Raw genomic sequence first — 6,240 nt, 5'->3', positions numbered from 1 at the left:
TTAATCCCATATCAAAAGCCCTAGTTCATCTTCTTCTTTAATCCTCTTTCCTTCTTTTCTTTCCTCCAGCCGTTCCTTCACTACAGTCGACCCTCATCTCCAGCCGACTCATCATCACCGGTCGACTCGTCCTCTCTTGCAGTCATCGTCTGCACTCAGTCTTCCTCGGCTTGGTATAACCCCTTCCTTCTCTCATTTCTTTTTCTAGGGTTTCATTTTAATCCATGGCTAGTACCTCTAGCAAACGCCCTAGAACTTCCAAAGGTAAAGCCCCTCTTTCTCGTGATCGTGCATCGTCTCCTCCAGAGCAAAGCAATGCCCATTACGAACAATATCTAAATAGCCCTGCTTTAATTGAAAAATATCATGCTCTTTGTCAATTAAAAATGTTCCCCGGTAGATATGTTAAATTCGATGACTTCAGTCATTTTTCTCTGGAACAATTTTTCTCTGCTGCTAAACTCACCGATCTACTCTCAAGTAAGCACTCCGAGAAACTTTATCCCCCACTTGTGCGTATATTTTACGCAAATCTTGTGACATTTTGTCCTGAGAATAGACCACATTTTATTAATTCTTGTGTCAAACATCGCCATATTCGTTTCACAGCTAACCGTCTAGCTGAAATCATTGGCATTCCTCGTGGCGACACCTTTCTTGATGATGTTTCATATGATAATCCCAGTGTCGAAACCCTTATGACTCTTCCTGGCGAAAGCCTCCCATTACATGCAAAAAATGTATCTGATTTGGCTACCATTGTTGGACGTATCATTTCCTATAACTTGATTCCAAAATCTGGGGGGTATAGCCACTATTCCCAAGATCTCACTAGGGCAATCTATGCCATTCTGGGTAATGTTGATGTTAAATGGGGAAATGTTATATTCGATATCATTGCTTCTGGTCCATCCACTTTCATTCCTTTTGGCGGTCTCCTTACAAAAATCTTTAAACACTTCAATGTTGACCTCGACGATGAGACACCTCTTGAAATCCGACCTCTCTTTGATGTTACTGCTCTTAATCGGATGAGAATTCCTGCCAGCTTAATGGCAATGCAAGATCATCCTGTTCGTAGACCCTCTCCTGAATCTCCCATTCATGAACCTCCTTATGAGCACTATCATTCCTCCCCAGATTCATCTGTACCAAGCCATATAGAAGATCTTTGCACTCAGATGACTGAATATCACTATAGTGACCAAGTGAGATTTCAGAGGATTGAAGACAGTGAACATGATCTTAGCATGCGACTTGAAGAGGTTGAAAGGACCCAAGTAGAACTAAAGAAAGAGATAGCCTCCCTGAGGAGTGAAAGAGAAGTTGACATGGCCTCCATTCACACGAGATTTGATGAGGTTATAAACCTTTTGCAACCCCATCCTTCCTCGGGTCCAGGATCGTCAAACGCTTGAAGCTCTTCTTGAATTCCTGTTGAACAAAATGATATTTTGGTTTATGATAAGTTGGCAAACTTTTATTTTGGCATGTAATATTCTAACTTGCACTTGTTTTGCTTCATGTTGGACATGGTTTGAAAACATGTGTTGAACTTGGTATGTAATAGACTAGTAAGTCTGGCTCTGTTGAATTTATGTGTTTTCACATTTGATGGTGAGCCTATATCTTATATGATGATCATATGCTCTATCATGTTTGTGTTCCATAAGAATATCCTCATTCATGCCTCTTTTCTGATAGGGGGAGCGTAGCTCCTATTTGTTTACTTTGTTTTTCTAATCTATTTGCTAAAACGATGATCTTTTACAAATGTCAAATGTACTTTCCAAAATTTCTTCACAAATATGTTTGATATCATGTTTACCAACTATTTCTAAAGTTGTACCTTTTTTAAGAATTTATTTTTTTTAACAGGTTCTTAGATGAAAACTGTGTACAAGAGTCGACTCGTGATCAGTATTGAGTCGACTCACAAATTGATGCGTAGTTTACATTTTGTTTCTGCTGAGTCGACTCATGACAGTCATGAGTCGACCCATCAGGTTGAGTCGACTCATAACTGTCATAAGTCGACTCACAAAGTGTGCTGGAATATGTGTTTTGTTTCTGCTGAGTCGACCCATGATATTATGAGTCGACCCATGGTTTATGAGTCGACTCGTGAATTTTATGAGTCGACCCATTTGTTGGTCTTTTTACTTGGGTTCTTGCTGATATTTTGGGATGTCATAAATAACCCAGTGCATAAAACATTCTGGCCAATGATTTTGAATTGACTATTCAAGTTTACAAAGTTTTTAAGAGATTGACAAACGTTGCATGCATATCCGGACAAACTATATACAACATTGCGTATCAAGGAGATTGACAAACTATATACAAGATTGCATTTCCAAACAAGCTATATATACAAGATTGCATTTCCAAACTTGCATTTTCAAAAAAACTGTATACAACCGGGGAATATATACAAGATTGCATCATTGGCATATATATATATATATATACAAATACTTTACAAATCAATTCCCAAAATATATTTGTACACAAAAAATATTGGATATCACAATTGGCATGTAGCAACCGGGGAATTGGTCTTGAGGATCATGTTGGTTGATTTCCTGAAAGCAAAATATAAGCGGATCAAAAGAACAATAGATTTCGATATAAGCGTTTCAATGAACATTACACGTATAGAAAATATACCTTCAAATAGAAATAGAGCAACAATACGAGCTCTATGTCTTGCACAATCCTTTTGGTCAATTGCAATTGGTTGACCGGATATGAGGCTAAACATGTACGCCATCAAGAACACCCCGCAATCCAAGCTTCTGCAAGTTCAAAAGTTTGCAATATCAATATAACACTCTTGGCCCGCAATATGTAGTCTCTATGTGAGTGTTAGCACAAACGAAAAAAGAACATATGAATAAGTCGAATACACTAACCCCCGTTGTTGAGGTACATCAACACTTTCTACCTCCTGAATCGAAGTAATGTCTAAGTTCCAAGCATCGGGAATGGTAGAAATAAGCTTCACCCTAAACTCATTAGCATCGGACATATAACCACGGAGGGAAGAATAATGATAAAATCTCTTCTCCTTTACAAAGAACACCAACATATGCCAATGAAATGAAGTTAGGAGTGGGAAAATAATCTTATCAAGTTCTTGGAATCGAGTTGTCGTTATTGGCTTAAACATTCGATCCACACTTGACGGATTATTTTCATTGATGCATCTCTAAAAAAATAAAGAAAGTTAAGAGTAAGTATTTAATATAGCTTATGAATATTACTTATAATCTCGGATTGGATTTCTACTTACGGTTACCCATGGACTACATATGTGTATGTCTTTCGCATAGTTTGCACGCGTCTCCATTAACCTATTTAACAAGACAACATAGGAGGCTATAACCTGAAATGTAGATAATAAATTTGTAAATATTCATGTTATATACTAACGTGAACACTAATATTTACATAATTTCAGCTTGCAGCAGAAGATCGTTTATCAGTTATGCGGCCCTCAGATTAGTAACCATTGCATATATGACTGAATTGTGGAGGCATAAGATGTGTTATTGTATCAATATCAAAAGCATGTACAGTGCTCTATATGTGTGTTATTGTATCAAATATCAAAAGCATGTGGAGGCATAAGATGTGTTATTGTATCAAATATCAGTCATACGCTTCTATGTGATTTCTGGTACAGAAAATACTCTATATGTGTGTGCATGTGTGCGTGTTTATGTATATTTGTGTGAAGCATGAAAAGAACGGATACTTACGTCACAGCTAATTGCCTCTCCTTTAAGTAACTCCAATGCATCTTTACGTGTCATCAACGCATCTCTAGATGACCACACTAATGTCTCACTACATATGAAACAAATACATAACATGTATTAATGAAAAAACTTAGTACAGGTTGAAAAGTAAATAAGTAAATCATTCAAAATACTTACGCGGCCATATTCTCCTTCCAAAAGTTATCTAGTAGTTCTCTCTCCTCATCCATTACTTCCTTCCTTCCCGGATAATTTGGTCGTCCTTTTCTACTAACAAGTGGAACAAAAGGAGACCGCATTGATGGCCCAGCATGCCGAGATCTAGAGAGAACTGTTCTTTTGATGGAAGGGGTTTTACGCATGCCTTCAATCAACGTAACATCGCGCGGGCTAAGAATAAAGGCGTCGTCATCCACTTCCATTGAATCCATGCCCACTTGATCCTTCCCACCATCCTCACCATCATCTTTCTCTACATTCAATCTATCAACGTCTTTACCAACCTCATCATCCCCGCCGACATCCTCCTCCATATCTCCACCATTCCCCTCCTCATCTTCCTCATTCCCGCCATCAACTCCCTCCTTATCCTCCTCATGCCCCTCATTAGCCCCCTCCGCACCCTCCTCTTTCCCCTCATTTTTTCGCTCCTCATCACCATCATCACTATCATCCCCATCTTCCTCATCATCCTCATCATCCTCATTTCCTCCATCACTATCCACATCCTCTTCCTCATCACCAAATTTGTCCCTCCTTATCTTCAACAGAAGGTCTAATTCCACCCGTTTTTCAAGTATGAGCTGATCCAACTCAGCTTTGGTGATTACCTACACATAAATAACCCAAGTAAAGTTCAATTCATGGATGAACATCAAATAAAAATCATGGAGAGCAATTAACTAACATGGAATAAAAATAAAAATGGAAATATATATACCTCTCTCTCTCTCTCTTCAATCTTGAAGGGGCAGTGGATGTAGTGGCAGCTTGTCTCTTTTCAAATTTGTTAGCCCTTGACTCAACACCATGCTTCCTAAAATTAGCCGGATCTCTAATTAAATCTTGAACTGTACTCCTCCGTAAAGATCCCGTGCCCTTGTGGAAGCTTAGGATGGGTGGTAGGGATTCTGCTCCTACACGAAGGCGTAATTGTCCCACAAGCTCATAAAACCAAACCTGTGAGAAAAGGAAAATTTTAGCTCAACAATAAACATGACTAAATGAATTAATATATACAATGTAGAATGACATTAAAATGTAGTAAATGTTAACTTACCATCAAAACCGAGGCAAAACCCCCCATATAACCACCTCTAGATCGATTTCCCTCAAATCTCTTAGTGATGGTTTTCTTAGCCTTAATCATCTCGGTACACAACACATTGTATACTAATTCAGCCCAATTATACTCCTTAAGAGTGCCCAATTTCTCAGCATATCTAAATGCAAACAAGGGACAACTCATACTAGCTTGGGGGCATAATATAAAGCCAATAATGAAAGCCACGAGCATATGTGGCAAAAGAGGATCTCTACGCTCGGCCATCTGCTTGATAAGTTCACCCATCCTATCTCTTCTAGCACACACAACCTTCTTCTTACCCTCGTCAATTTTCTTCTTTCCTTTTCTAGTCACACGCTTACTATCTTCTTCAATTTCAGCCGCGGTACTATATGAAAGCACAAGCTTGTAGATTGTATCGCGATCACTTCTATGAAACCGCGTGTCTACTATAGATCCTCCCATCGGAAGACCCGTGATTCTCCCAACTTCTTCAACATCAAAGGAGGTCCATTTTCCTCCAATTTTGAAACTACTTTTTTCGACATTAAATACTCCCAACAAACAATCCACTATAACTGGTTGCACTGGAAGATCTGGAACATCTAAGTAGCCATAAAATGGAGTGTCACGAAGGGCAATTCGTTGATCTTCCGATAAATAAGTAGAAATCTAGAAATCTGATTTTGAAGGTCCCGGAAGTACCCAATGTTCGATGGAATTCGCACTAAAGCCATGAGATAGAATTTTCTGCAACCATAAAACATAAGGCGACTTTAGTTGTCTATCATATTTACAGACAAAATTGTATCAAATGTTTACAGAATCAGATGTTTACAGACAAAATTGTATCATATTTACAAACAAAATTGTAACAGACAATCTCAATACTCAAATTACCACGCTTTAGCTTTATATCAACCTATTTACAGCCTATGATATTTTTCCTCTTCTCGTTCAGTGAAATGTAGCAAATGTTAACATATGTACAATAACAGACATTTGTATCAAACTTTAGATGTCCCAGAATTGGGACTGAATATACGCAAAAATTTATGAACTTAAAAACGTAAGAAAACCAATACCAATCCTCAATTATAAAGTCATGAATTCAAAACAATATAAACGCAACAACTAAGCTAAAATTGTTGAGTTTAAGAGCCAATAATTATCTACGCAGTCAATATCCAA

The 6,240-nt window shown here is 38.0% G+C and overlaps 1 long non-coding RNA gene across 1 annotated transcript; it reads right to left on the bottom strand.

Annotated features, from left to right (window-relative positions):
• Positions 2,513–2,944, bottom strand: LOC109844759. The gene is made up of 3 exons (XR_002248108.1): positions 2,916–2,944; positions 2,671–2,798; positions 2,513–2,585 (listed from the first exon to the last, which is right to left on the bottom strand). It is a non-coding gene; the product is annotated as an uncharacterized LOC109844759 (long non-coding RNA).

The sequence above is a fragment of the Asparagus officinalis genome, chromosome 1 (assembly GCF_001876935.1).
Source record: "Asparagus officinalis chromosome 1, Aspof.V1, whole genome shotgun sequence".
Taxonomy (NCBI): Eukaryota; Viridiplantae; Streptophyta; class Magnoliopsida; order Asparagales; family Asparagaceae; genus Asparagus; species Asparagus officinalis.
The sequence above is the reverse complement of the archived record's forward strand: the minus strand, read 5'-3'. Positions and strand labels throughout refer to the sequence as shown.